Here is a 14,964-nt window from a genome sequence, read left to right as displayed (position 1 = left end):
AACCCGTCGCTAGAGAGCACGGCGAGGGGCGTGCGATGGTGCTACGGGCTCCTGGCGATGCAGTGAAGCTAACGGCCATGGTGGTGCGACCGTTGGATGGCCGGAGCCTCGTCGGCGACGAGCTCGTGCGGCGGCGCGTGCGGGTGAGCTACGTGAAGTGGCTACGGAGCTCGAGAGGGAGAATGGAGAGGATGGAAAGGTGGCCAAGCTCACGGTGGTTGCGACGGAGCGGACGACGAGGTCGGGGGCGAACTGCTGCGGTGGTGACGGCGGAGGGGATCTCCGGCGGTGGGCGGTGAAGGCGAGGTCGAAGCAGTGGCTTCGGGGCAAGCGAGCGCTCGGGGCTCGACCTGCTCGAAGGAGCAGGCGACGGCGGAGCTGCTGGACACGGTGGGGCGGCGCGAGGACGACGGTGGCTACGGCTACTCCGGCAAGGTGGCAGCGGCTGCGTCGGCCATGGTGGAGGAAGGCGAGGGAGAGGCGATGGGGGAGAAAGGGGATGTCCAGGGGCTCGGGGGCGCGTCGTGGAGGTCGTCCAGCTCGTCCACGGGCGAGGCGGCAAGCAGGTGGCGCCGTGGCGAGCTCGCGCACGCCGGCGTCACCTCTCTGCCTGCTCGGGCGAGAGCAAGCAGCTGACTGGCCATGGGCCAGCACAGTGCTGGGCCGCCAGGTGGGCTGCCAGGTAAGTTCCTCTCTGCTTTCTGTTTTTCTTTTATATTTATTTCTGTTCTGTGTTTTCAAATAGTAGAAATACTATCCCATTTAAGAAAATCCTGGAAATATTCAGAGGCACATTTGAAATTATTCTCAACAGCCTAAAAATACCTTCAAGATTATTTGGGCATTTTAAAATATTTATAGGATTTAAATTGCCCAAATGCAAATACTTATGGCTTGGTGAAAAATCCAGAATAGCCTCCAAAAATATGAAACCATTTTTGGCAGAGGTTTTAACCAGGACCAAAGATGGTGAACATTTATGGAGGGCATTTCAGGTTCATTGAAAAGGATTTTAGTAAACCCTAGTTGTTTCAGGGGGGGTGCTGGGGGTTTCTGGCATCCCCATTTCAGGTTTCTGTGAAAAGTAGACATGATGCAACACTCCAATGCATGAACTAGCTAGGATGTGACAACTCACCCCCACTCAAAAGAATCTCGTCCCGAGATTTAGGATCCGTTGGGAAGAAGGTGGGGTACTCAAGTCGAAGACGATCCTCCCTTTCCCAAGTAGCTTCTTTCTCGGAATGGTGTGACCATTGAACCTTGAGAAACTTGATGTTTTGGCGTCGGGTGGTACGCTCGGCTTGATCAAGGATTCGAACGGGATATTCCCGATATGTGAGATTATCTTGGAGATCAAGCGTTTCATGGTCCACTCCACGGATAGGATCCGAGAAGCAACGCCTGAGTTGAGAAACGTGGAAGACGTCATGAACCTTGGAAAGATGCGGAGGTAGTTCTAGTTGGTAGGCAACTTCTCCTCGCTTGGCAAGAATGCAAAAGGGTCCAATGTAACGAGGAGCCAATTTGCCTTTGATACCGAATCGATGGGTTCCCTTTAAAGGGGTAACCCGTAGGTAAGCCTTCTCGTCAACTTCAAAAGTCATAGCCTTATGTTTGCGGTCATAATGGCTCTTTTGGCGAGATTGGGATGTTTTCAATTTCTCACGAATAATGCGAACCTGCTCTTCTGCTTCCTGAATCATATCCGGGCCAAAGAGTTGTCTTTCCCCGGTTTCTGACCAGTTAAGAGGCGTTCGACATTTTCGTCCATAGAGAACCTCGAAAGGAGCTTTGCCCAAGCTAGCTTGGTAACTATTGTTATAAGCGAACTCGGTGAATGGAAGGCATTTCTCCCAATCCATGCCGAAGGAGATGACAGAAGCTCGGAGCATATCCTCCAGAATTTGATTAACTCGTTCTACCTGACCACTTGATTGAGGGTGAAAGGCGGTGCTAAAGCAGAGACGAGTTTCCATAGCATTTTGGAAACTTTCCCAAAATCGAGAGGTGAAGAGACTTCCACGGTCTGAGTTAATTTCCAATGGAACACCATGAAGAGACACTATTCGGGAGATGTACAAGTCTGCTAGCTGGCTAGCGGTTATACTCTCACGAACAGGTAGGAAGTGGGCTACCTTGGAAAGACGACCGACAACAACGAAGATAGCATTATTCCCTCTCTTGGTCCTGGGAAACCCGGTAATGAAATCCGTACCGATTTTATCCCATTTCCATTCAGGAATAGCCAAAGGTTGAAGGGTGCCAGCAGGTCGTTGATGCTCTGCTTTAACACGACGACAAACGTCGCAATTAGCAATGTATTGAGCAATTTCTCTCTTCATCCTAGTCCACCAAAACCTCTGGCGTAGGTCTTGATACATTTTAGTACTACCGGGATGAATGGTGAGAGGAGATTCATGAGCTTCCTTAAGGATCAATCGCCTCAGGTTGCATACCTTGGGAACCACTAAACGGTCTCCAAAGAACACAACACCTTGGTCATCAACGGAGAAACAATCCGCAACTCCTTTCTTGATGTTTCTCTTAATACGGGAGATTCCCGGATCTACCTTCTGAGCTTTGATGATCTGATCCGTAAGGGTAGGTTTCGCCACCAGGGTGGATAGAAATCCTCGAGGAACAATGTGAAGGTTAAGCTTACAGAATTCCTCGTGGAGAAGTGGTTGACTTTGTTGTAACATCAAGTTGTTACAATAAGATTTATGGCTTAGCGCGTCAGCCATGACGTTGGCTTTGCCCCGGGTGTAAGTTATTCCTAAGTCATAATCTGTGATCAACTCGACCCAACGTCTTTGCCTGAGATTCAAATCCGGTTGGGTGAAGATGTATTTCAGGCTTTGGTGATCAGTGAAAATCTCGCAACGATTACCGAGAAGGTAATGTCGCCATGTTTTGAGTGCATGGACTACGGCTGCAAGCTCTAGATCATGTGTAGGATAATTATCCTCATGTGGACGCAACTGTCGAGAAGCGTAGGCAATCACATGACGATCTTGCATGAGTATGCAACCTAGTCCTTGTCGCGAGGCGTCGCAATAGATAACAAAGTCCTTAGAGAAATCTGGTGGTATGAGTACGGGAGCATATGTCAGGCGTCTTTTCAGTTCCTGAAAGCTGAACTCGCACTGTGGGGTCCACTCGAACTTTTTATCTTTCTTCAGGAGTTCAGTTAGGGGTTTAGCAACCTTGGAGAAATTCTCGACGAAGCGGTGACGGTAGCTCGCTAAACCAAGGAAACTCCGAACTTGCTTGACCGATTCAGGTGGAGTCCAGTCAAGGACGGCTTGAACTCGCTCGGGATTGACAGCAATACCCTTACCAGAGATTACATGGCCTAGATAGGTCACTTCTGGCAACCAGAATTCACACTTAGAGAATTTAGCATAAAGGCGATGCTCTCGAAGTTTCGTCAATACTAGCCTTAGATGCTCGGCATGTTCTTCCTCATTCTTGGAGTAGATGAGTATATCATCGAGGTATACTACGACGAATTTATCCAAATACTCCATGAAGATTGAGTTCATTAACCGGGAGAAGGTGGCTGGAGCATTGGTTAAACCGAAAGACATGACGGTGTACTCGTATTGGCCATAACGAGTGACGAAGGCCGTTTTAGGAATGTCCCCGTTCTTGATTTTGATTTGATGGTAGCCCAACCTCAAATCCATTTTAGAGAAGACTGAGGATCCAGCGAGCTGCTCATACAGGCCGTTGATCCTGGGAAGCGGATACTTGTTCTTGATAGTGACTAGGTTGACAGGTCGGTAATCTACAACCATCCGATCCGTACCATCCTTCTTCTTGACGAAGAGGACGGGGCAAGCCCACGGAGAAGAACTAGGACGGATGAAACCCTTTTTCAAGGAATCATCGAGTTGTTTCTTAAGATCGGCTAGCTCTAGGGGTGCCATCTTATAGGGTCTTCTAGAGATTGGGACGGTTCCTCGAACAAGGTCTATCACGAACTCGACATCCCTGTCAGGTGTAATACCTGGCAGTTCTTCAGGGAAGACATCCGGTGTAACACCCCACATGTAACTTGCCATATTTGTAACTCCGACTCTTGCCATTTCTGGCTATGTGCTATGTTATTTCCTCCGTGGCCGGGTTTTGTCTTTTGTTTTGTATTTTGTCATGTCATGCATTTCATATCATGTCATCATGCGCATTGCATTTGCATACGTGTTCGTCTCATGCATCCGAGCATTTTCCCGGTTGTCCGTTTTGCAATCCGGCGCTCCTATCTCCTCCGGTGCACCCCTCTTGTTTTCTTTCGTGTGCGGGTGTCAAACTTTCTCGGAATGGACCGAGGCTTGTCAAGTGGCCTTAATATACCACCCGGAGACCACCGGTCAAGTTTCGTTCCATTTGGAGGTCGTTTGGTACTCCAACGGTTAACCGGGCATCCGTCAAGTCCATTTGAGTGTCCAGCAAAAACCCCCTCAAAAACCAGCCCAGAACCCACCAAACTCTCTTCCATGCTCTAGGTCGTTCGATCACGATCGTGTGGGCGAAAACCGCACCTCATTTGGAGCCTCCTAGCTCCCTCTACCTATAAATATGTGAGCATCCCGAAATACGCACGCAGACCAAACCCTAGCCCGCTCCCTCTCCGCCGCCGGACGTGTCCGGTCCGCGCCGGACACATCTCCACCAACGGCCGCGACGAATCGCGCGCCGCCACGTGTCGCCGCCGCCACCTCCCACCGCCGCGGCCCGCAGGCCCGACCGCGGCCCTCCCGGGCCCGAACTCCGCCACCGCCCGAGCCCGCAACTCCGCCGCCGCCCGACGCCCGCCGGCTCCCGCGCCTCGCCCGCGCCGCCGCCCTTGCGCCTCGCCCGCGCCACGGCTGCCCGCCGCCCGCCGTGCTCCTGCGCGCGCTCGCCGCCGGCCCCGCACCGCCTCCGCCGGCGCCGCCTCTCCCCCGCGCCGTCGGCCTTCCTCCTCTCCTCCCGCCGGCCCGCCGTCCCCTTCCTCCGGCGAGAGCTCCGGCCGCCGTGCCCCGAACCCTAGCGAGTTCTCCGGCCAGATCCGATCGAGGCGCTGTACGTTGACTTTCCCGAAAAACCCCCCAAATATTTTCTAAGTCTTGATATTTTCTTAGTATGTGCCTCTGTTCGTGATGCTATAACTCCTTGCATGTAGCTCCGATTTGCGCGCGTAATATGTCAAATTGTTCGTGTCGTGATTATCTTCATTTTGTTCAATTGCACCATGTTCATTAGAGGTCATCTTGATGCCCAAATCTCTGTTGGAAGAGGGCTAGTTGCTGTTATTCTCTGGTTCTTAGCAGAACTTGGAGATTTGTCATTTTTGTATCATTAAATCTGTGCATCTTTTGGGCATGAGCTCTACATGTGTTTTGAAGTATGCCATGCCATCTTTCCAAGGGTCTATGCCATGTATTTTTGTGATCTCTGTGGTGACTAGCACAAGCATTCAAAGTAGGCCCCGTAATATTTCTGATTTCAGGGACAGTGATTTCTCTAAGTCCTTGTCTGCTGTTATTTTGTTGCCTTGTAAACTTGATGTTACAGAGAGATCCATGCATATTTTGGAGATGTTCAGTAACGATGTTTTGTAGCTATTGTTGTAATTGATCCATTCCTGCAATTGTTTGCAATTATGGAGTGCCGTAGCATGACTCAATCTTGCTCTACTTTTGCTATAAAATATTTCTGGCAGATTCTTAACATGATATGCAATTTTTGCCTAGCTTATTGTAGTTGATCCATACATGCTATGCATTTGTTCTTGCCATGGTTAGCTTCATAAACAAGCCATCTTGCTGTAGGTATGCTTGGTTTGTCATGAATTGCTCTGTAGTGCGTGCATCAAGCTCACAAAGAGGCCTACATTTTATTATTTCTGCCATGCTCTGTTTTCTGCTAAGTCTGAAACCTGATAACGAAACTTGCTATGTTTACATGCTTGCCATCATATCTTATGATCCTTTTTGGCTTATGGTCAGTAAGGGACTTTTGTCATATGCATTTAGTAGAACACTTCCATGCCTTGTTTTGCTATGTTAAGTTCCTGTAGCATGTTGATTTCGTACTCTGAACATTGCTACCTGATGCTGTTTTTCTGCCATGTCCAGTTTTTCACCAAGTCTGTGAACCTGTTATCTTTTGCACTTTTGCCATGCTTGTTTAATCTTGATATGTTGTGAACTAGCCGTAGCTCAGTGTTCATCTTTTTTCAAGCATCTCCTGTAGTTTACTGCCATGTGCTTTGTTGCTATGTTGAAGTGGTGTAGTATTGTTGGTTGTTGCATTTTAAGTGCTATCTTGCTGTTAATCGCAGATTCGTGTCATTCTTGTTTTGCTTGCCATTTGCAAACCGTGCATCCGTTTCCGGTGATCTTTATATCGATTTCGACCGAGATCATCTCATCTTTCCAGTGGCATGCTTGGTTTGCCAAGTTACTGCCATGTTCATCATTTCCCTTCCGGAGCACGCATATGCATCGCATACCATATCTTGCATATCATACATGTTTTGCATCATGTTGCTTGTGCATTTCTCGTTGTTGATTGTGGTTCCGTTTGCTTGTGTTCTTGTCATGGGTAGAGCCGGGAGACGAGTTCGTGAACGAGGAACCTGTTGAGTACGCTTACGAGGATCAAGCTTTTGACAACTATGAGAACCTTGCAGGCAAGATGACCACCCCTCGAAATCACTTCTATCTTTGCTTTGCTAGTTATTCGCTCTATTGCCATGCTCCGCTACCTATCACTTGCTATATCATGTCACCCATTTTGCCATGTCAGCCCCTAACCATCCTTTCCTAGCAAACCGTTGTTTGGCTAAGTTACCGCTTTTGCTCAGCCCCTCTTATAGCGTTGCTAGTTGCAGGTGAAGTTGAAGTGTGTTCCATGTCGGAACATGGATATGTTGGGATATCACAATATCTCTTATTTAATTAATGCATCTATATATTTGGTAAAGGGTGGAAGGCTCGGCCTTATGCCTGGTGTTTTGTTCCACTCTTGCCGCCCTAGTTACTGATATACCGGGATTATGTTCCTTGAGTTTGCGTTCCTTACGCGGTCGGGTGATTTATGGGACCCTCTTGACAGTTCGCCTTGAATAAAACTCCTCCAGCAAGGCCCAACCTTGGTTTTACCATTTGCGACCTATACCTTTTCCCCCGGGTTTTCTAGAGCCCGAGGGCCATCTTTATTTTAAACCCCCGGGCCAGTGCTCCTCTGAGTATTGGTCCAAACTGTCAGTCGCCGGTGGCCACCAGGAGCAACTCTGGGCTGGCCTATCGGAAGCTTGGACAATCCGATGTGCCCTGAGAACGAGATATGTGCAGCTCCTATCGGGATTTGTCGGCACATTCGGGCGGCTTTGCTGGTCTTGTTTTACCATTGTCGAAATGTCTTGTAAACCGGGATTCCGAGACTGATCGAGTCTTTCCGGGAGAAGGTTTATCCTTCGTTGACCGTGAGAGCTTATGATGGGCTAAGTTGGGACACCCCTGCAGGGTATTATCTTTCGAAAGCCATGCCCGCGGTTATGAGGCAGATGGGAATTTGTTAATGTCCGGTTGTAGATAACTTGTCACTTGACCCAATTAAAATACATCAACTGCGTGTGTAGCCGTGATGGTCTCTTCTCGGCGGAGTCCGGGATGTGAACACGGTCTGTGTTATGCATGACGTAAGTAGGTGTTCAGGATCACTTCTTGGTCATTGCTAGATGACGTCCGTTCCGTTGCTTCTCTTCTCGCTCTCATTTGCGCATGTTAGCCACCATATATGCTTATTGCCGCTGCAGCTCCACCTCTTGCACCTCCCTTTCCTATAAGCTTAAATAGTCTTGATCTCGCGGGTGTGAGATTGCTGAGTCCTCGTGACTCACAGATTCTACCAAAATAGTTTCAGGTGCCGACGATGCCAGTGCAGATGACGGGGGCGATCTCAAGTGGGAGTTCGACGAGGAACGTGGTCGTTACTATGTGTCTTTTCCCGATGATCAGTAGTGGAGCCCAGTTGGGACGATCGGGGATCTAGCATTTGGGGTTGTCTTATTTTCATCTGGATTTTGACCCTAGTCGGTCTATATGTTTGTATTTTGGATGATGTATGATATATATTTATGTATTGTGTGAAGTGGCGATTGTAAGCCAACTCTTTATCCCATTCTTGTTCATTACATGGGATTGTGTGAAGATGACCCTTCTTGCGACAAAACCACTATGCGATTATGCCTCTAAGTCGTGCCTCGACACGTGGGAGATATAGCCGCATCGTGGGCGTTACAAGTTGGTAATCAGAGCCTTCCCCGACTTAGGAGCCCCCTGCTTGATCGAATCGCTGGCGTTGTTGAGTCTAGAACAAAAATGTTTTGAGTCTTAGGATTATATATATCGGAGAGTAGGATTCTTTTTACTCCTCAGTCCCTTCGTCGCTCTGGTGAGGTCTCCTGGCGTAGAAGTTTTGACTATTCTCTCCTCAAATTTCACTAAAAAACATTTTAGGATCACGCGGGTATCTTGGAATCGTTTCGATGGTTTTGTGACGAGAACATTGTTCTTGGTGCCTCCTGACATTTAGGGGTTGTGGCAGTGTCCCGGGGAGTTGAGCTCCGAGGTGTTGTCGTCACAATTTTATCGTTGCAATTCTGGAATACCTGAGTTTCGCCGACATCGAAATCTCTTTTATGCAGTTGTTGGTGAGATCACCTTGACGCCACCCAGTACTGGGGCGGGAGTTTGGGAGTATTGCCATAACTTGTATAATGGATGCTTTTCGAAGGTTGAGGTAAACGATTTCCGAAGATTTCTTGGTTATGTGTTGACGGATGGATACAGCTGGATCTAGGGATTGCTAGTTTGGGTGATATATTTTGTGTCCCCTGTATCCCCTACACCAGATTGCATAACCAGAAAGTTTCGGGAGTTTATAAGTGGGAATTCAAGTAGCCTTAGGATATCTTTCCGACAGACGCATGATATGAGATTGGGGTTCGACGTCTAGTCGTCCGCCTTTCCACGGTTCATTTTACAGTGGTCTCGTAGTGTCTTAAAGAGTCCATGGCTTTGCCGACTCGGGGACGCTTCGTATGTCATGTGCACAGCCTTGTACATGATGGTGCTGTACGATTGAGCCCATGTGGGCCCCACCACGAAAACTTCGGACGAAACCTCTATCATATGTTTGTTCCGGCTTATTCTGCAAGCCAATACTTTGTTTTATTATGAATTTTGGTACTCGAGTTGCTTCGAATTCATATGTTGATTCCATATCTTTTTCAAGTGGCTTCTCAACTTATGGAATTGTGATGATTTACTACGGAATTCATTCGTTCATCTTCGTTCGAATATTTTTTGTGAAGACTATATGTTGCAATTTCTATCCGTTGATTCTACTTATCTATTTGTCTATCAAGATGCTAACGGATGTCACCCTCTTCAGGATGGCTCCGCCAACGCGTCAGAATCCGGATCGCAATGAAGGGAGTCAAGCGAACCGTCCGCCACCACCTCCACCTCCGGAGGCATGGCAAGCTATCATGGCAGCCACCAACGCCAATGCTCAAATGATTCTGCAACTCTTGCAAGAACGTACTCAAGGGCAAGGCAATCAAGGCAATCAAGGTCAAGGCAACAATCAGTTTAACTTTGCCACTCTCAACCAGTTTCTCGCAAATCAGCCCAAGTCTTTCAGCTACTGTGCCGAGGCCACGGATGCCGATGATTGGCTCGTGGACATCAACAAGCATTTTGAATGTAGCAATGTCAGGCCTGAGGACTATGTCAAGTTCGCTTCTTTCCAGCTCAAGGACCAAGCTGCTGATTGGTTTCAGCAATACAAAGATTCCAGAGGAGGTCGTGTGATCACTTGGACTGACTTCTGTCGGGACTTCAAAGCGCACCACATTCCACAAAGTGTTGTTGAGAGCAAGCGTGAGGAGTTCCGCAATCTCAAGCAAGGCAACATGTCTGTGTATCAATACAACATTCAGTTTCAGAAACTTGCTCGCTTCGCTAAACAAGACGTTCCTGATGAAAAGAGCATGATCTATCACTTCAGAGGTGGCCTTAAAAAGGATCTGCAGTTAGCTCTCGTTCTTGTTGAGCCTACTCAGTTTGATCAATTCTACAATATGGCACTGAAGCAAGAGGCTGCTCAGCTCAAGTGTGAGGCTTCTAAGAAAAGAGTCAGGGACGCAGTTCAGTCTTCTTCTTCCTCACTTGTGACAGCTAAGCAACAAAAGTTCTGGTTGCCTCCTCCTCCTCCGTTTCGTCAGCCTTACCAGCAGAAGAACAAAGGTGGCCATGGTTCTTCCAACTCTTCCAACTCTGGCTATCAGAACAAGTCTCAGAATCAAGCTCCAAAGTCCAATGCTCCTTATCACCGTCCACTCTCAGAGGTGACTTGCAACAAATGTCAGCAGAAAGGTCACTATGCTAACAAGTGCTTCAACCAAAGGCGTCTTCCTCCTCCTCCTCCTGTCAGATCTTCCAGCAATGCAGTGGTCAAGCATAATCCAAAGTTTGCAAAGGTGAACATGATGAATGCAACTCAAGCGCAGGAATCTACTGATGTGATAATGGGTAATCTTCCTGTTAATGATATTCCTGCAAAAGTTCTTTTTGATACTAGTGCATCGCTTTCTTTCATATCAAGACCTTTTTCATCCAAGCATGAATTGCATTTCCAAGGATTGCCTACACCGTTAGCAGTTATCTCTCCGGGCAAATGCATGAATGCAAGCTCCATGGTTCCGAATGTTACCATCAAGATGGGCGACTATAAATTTCAGTCTTCTCCAATTGTTCTTGGTGACTCGGATATTGATCTTATTCTCGGGATGGACTGGCTTTGTAAGCACAAGGCTCAACTTGATTGTGCTGCCAGGGAAATTCAATTGACACACTCGTCTGAGGATGTGATTATTTTTGCCACTCGTGATGAAACCATTCGGTTTTTCTCTCTCAATGAGAAGGGCGAATTGAATGCCATCTCTCAAATTCCAGTCGTTTGCGAGTATCAAGATGTCTTTCCAGAAGAGCTTCCGGGTATGCCTCCTCATCGGCCAGTTGAGTTCGTTATCGAACTAGAGCCTGGCACTGAACCCGTTTGCAAGCGTCCATACAAGCTTGGACCCAACGAGCTGAAGGAATTGAAGAAACAGCTTGATGAACAAGAGCGTCTGGGTTTGATCAGACCGAGTTCTTCTCCATGGGGTTGTGGTGTTCTTTTTGTCAAGAAGAAGGATGGCACGGACCGACTTTGTGTCGACTACCGTCCATTGAACAAGAAGACTATCAAGAACAAGTATCCACTTCCCAACATCAATGAGCTATTTGAGCAACTCAAAGGTGCTAAAGTATTCTCGAAGCTTGACCTTCGTATGGGTTATCATCAGATTCGCATTCGTGAAGAAGATATTCCCAAGACAGCATTCAGAACAAGCTTTGGTTCTTATGAATATACTGTCGTGCCTTTCGGCCTTGTCAATGCTCCTCCAGTGTTCTCTCGGATGATGAATTTCATCTTCAACCCCTATACCAATGAATTCGTTCTGGTGTATCTCGCTGATATCTTGGTCTTCTCCAAGAATAAGCAGGATCATGCCAAACATTTGCGATTGGTGCTCGACAAGCTCAGAGAGTATCAATTCTATGCGAAGTTCTCTAAATGTGAGTTTTGGCTCGATGAAGTTCTTTTCCTTGGTCACATCATCTCTGCCATGGGTATCGCTGTTAACCCCGAGAAGGTGTCCGCAATTGTGAATTGGAAACCTCCTCAAAATGTCAAGTAGCTCCGCAGTTTTCTTGGTCTTGCAAGCTATTGCCGAAGATTCGTTGAGAATTTCTCCAAGATTGCAAAGCCTCTTTCAAACCTCCTTCAGAAGCATGTGAAGTATGTCTGGTCTCCTGAGTGTGGCATTGCTTTCAACACTCTCAAAGAGAAACTAGTCACAGCTCCTGTCTTGACTCCTCCTGATGAATCCAAGCCGTATGAAGTTTTCTGTGATGCTTCTCTCCAAGGTCTCGGTGCTGTGTTAATGCAAGAGAAGAAAGTTGTGGCCTATACCTCTCGTCAGTTGAAGCCCAACGAGAAGAACTACCCCACTCACGATCTTGAGTTGGCGGCAGTTGTCCATGCATTAATAACGTGGAGACATCTCTTGTTGGGAAGACAAGTGGACATTTTCACCGATCACAAGAGTCTCAAGTATATCTTTACTCAGCCCAACCTCAACCTCAGGCAGACTCGATGGGTCGAAATGATTCAAGAGTACAATCCGAGTATTGAATATACTCCAGGCAAGGCCAATGTCATTGTAGATGCTTTAAGCAGGAAGGCTTATTGCAACAGCTTAATTCTCAAGCCTTTCCAACCGGATCTTTGTGAAGCTTTCCGCAAGCTGAATCTCCAAGTTGTTCCTCAAGGCTTTCTTGCCAACCTCATAGTATCTCCTACTTCGGAAGATCAGATTCGTGAGGCACAACTCCTTGATGCCATGGTGAAGAAGGTGAAACGTGGTATCGACAAGGGTCTTTCCAAATACAAGTGCTATCGCATTGATGACAGAGACACTTTATTCTTCGAGGACCGGATTGTGGTTCCTAAAGGTGATCTAAGGAAAGTCATAATGAACGAGGCGCACAATTCTCTTCTGTCCATTCATCCTGGAAGTACGAAGATGTATCATGACCTCAAGCAGTCGTATTGGTGGACTCGAATGAAGCGAGAAATTGCTCAATTCGTGAATGAATGTGATGTCTGTCGAAGAGTGAAAGCAGAACACCAACGACCAGCTGGTCTCCTCCAACCTCTTGCTATCCCAGAATGGAAGTTTGATCATATTGAAATGGACTTCGTGACTGGATTTCCCAAGTCCAAGCACGGAAATGATGCTATCTTCGTTGTCATCGACAAACTTTCTAAAGTGTCTCATTTCCTTCCAATCAAAGAATCCATCACAGCAGCTCAGCTGGCAGAGCTTTACACCTCCAGAATTGTCTCCTTGCACGGCATTCCACAATTGATTTCTTCTGATCATGGAAGCATCTTCACCTCTAAGTTCTGGGACTCCTTCCAGAAGGCCATGGGCACAAACATTCGCTTCAGCACAGCTTTCCATCCTCAAACTAGTGGCCAAGTCGAGCGAGTCAATCAAATTCTTGAAGATATGCTCAGGGCTTGTGTCATTTCCTTTGGCATGAAATGGGAAGATTGTCTTCCATATGCTGAATTCTCCTACAACAACAGCTTCCAAGCGAGTTCGGGCAAGGCCCCATTCGAGATTCTCTATGGCAGAAAGTGCCGTACTCCTCTCAATTGGTCAGATACTGGTGAACGCCAACTTCTTGGCAATGACTTAATCACTGAAGCTAAAGAAATGTGTAAAGTCATCCGTGATAATCTCAAAGCCGCGCAATCGCGTCAGAAGAGTTACTATGATAGTAAGCATCGTGATTTGGCTTTCGAGATCGGAGACCATGTCTACCTCCGCGTCTCTCCAATGAAAGGCACTCGTCGCTTCGGTATCAAAGGGAAGCTTGCCCCTAGATACGTGGGTCCTTTCAAGATCATTGGCAAAAGAGGCGACCTCGCCTATCAACTTGAGCTTCCTTCCAACTTCGCGAACATGCACGATGTGTTCCACGTGTCACAGCTCCGCAAGTGCTTCAAGACGACTGAGCGCACTATGAACTTCGAAGAGATTGACCTCCAAGAAGATTTGTCTTATCATGAGCACCCCGTGGCTATTCTTGAAGAAACTGAGCGCAAGACTCGCAACAAGTCAATCAAATTCCTGAAAGTGAAGTGGTCGCACCATTCCGACCGGGAAGCCACCTGGGAACGCGAGGACCATCTCCGTTTCGAATATGCGGAGTTCTTTCAGTCCTAGATCTCGGGACGAGATCCTCTCGTAGTGGTGGAGTGTTGTAACACCCCGCATGTAACTTGCCATATTTGTAACTCCGACTCTTGCCATTTCCGACTATGTGCTATGTTATTTCCTCCGTGGTCGGGTTTTGTCTTTCGTTTTGTATTTTGTCATGTCATGCATTTCATATCATGTCATCATGCGCATTGCATTTGCATACGTGTTCGTCTCATGCATCCGAGCATTTTCCCCGTTGTCCGTTTTGCAATCCGGCGCTCCTATCTCCTCCGGTGCACCCCTCTTGTTTTCTTTCGTGTGCGGGTGTCAAACTTTCTCGGAATGGACCGAGGCTTGTCAAGTGGCCTTAATATACCACCCGGAGACCACCGGTCAAGTTTCGTTCCCTTTGGAGGTCGTTTGGTACTCCAACGGTTAACCGGGCATCCGTCAAGTCCATTTGAGTGTCCAGCAAAAAACCCCTCAAAAACCGGCCCAAAACCCACCAAACTCTCTTCCATGCTCTAGGTCTTTCGATCACGATCGTGTGGGCGAAAACCGCACCTCATTTGGAGCCTCCTAGCTCCCTCTACCTATAAATATGTGAGCATCCCGAAATACGCACGCAGACCAAACCCTAGCCCGCTCCCTCTCCGCCGCCGGACGTGTCCGGTCCGCGCCGGACACATCTCCACCGACGGCCGCGACGAATCGCACGCCGCCACGTGTCGCCGCCGCCACCTCCCACCGCCGCGGCCACCTCCCACCGCCGCGGCCCGCAGGCCCGACCGCGGCCCTCCCGGGCCCGAACTCCGCCGCCGCCCGAGCCCGCAACTCCGCCGCCGCCCGACGCCCGCTGGCTCCCGCGCCGCCGCCCTTGCGCCTCGCCGGCGCCACGGCTGCCCGCCGCCCGCCGTGCTCCGGCGCGCGCTCGCCGCCGGCCCCGTACCGCCTCCGCCGGCGCCGCCTCTACCCCGCGCCGTCGGCCTTCCTCCTCTCCTCCCGCCGGCCCGCCGTCCCCTTCCTCCGGCGAGAGCTCCGACCGTCGTGCCCCGAACCCTAGCGAGTTCTCCGGCCAGATCCGA

Source organism: Aegilops tauschii, chromosome 6, assembly GCF_002575655.3.
Source record: "Aegilops tauschii subsp. strangulata cultivar AL8/78 chromosome 6, Aet v6.0, whole genome shotgun sequence".
Classification (NCBI taxonomy): domain Eukaryota; kingdom Viridiplantae; phylum Streptophyta; class Magnoliopsida; order Poales; family Poaceae; genus Aegilops; species Aegilops tauschii.
This window is presented reverse-complemented; position numbering follows the sequence as displayed.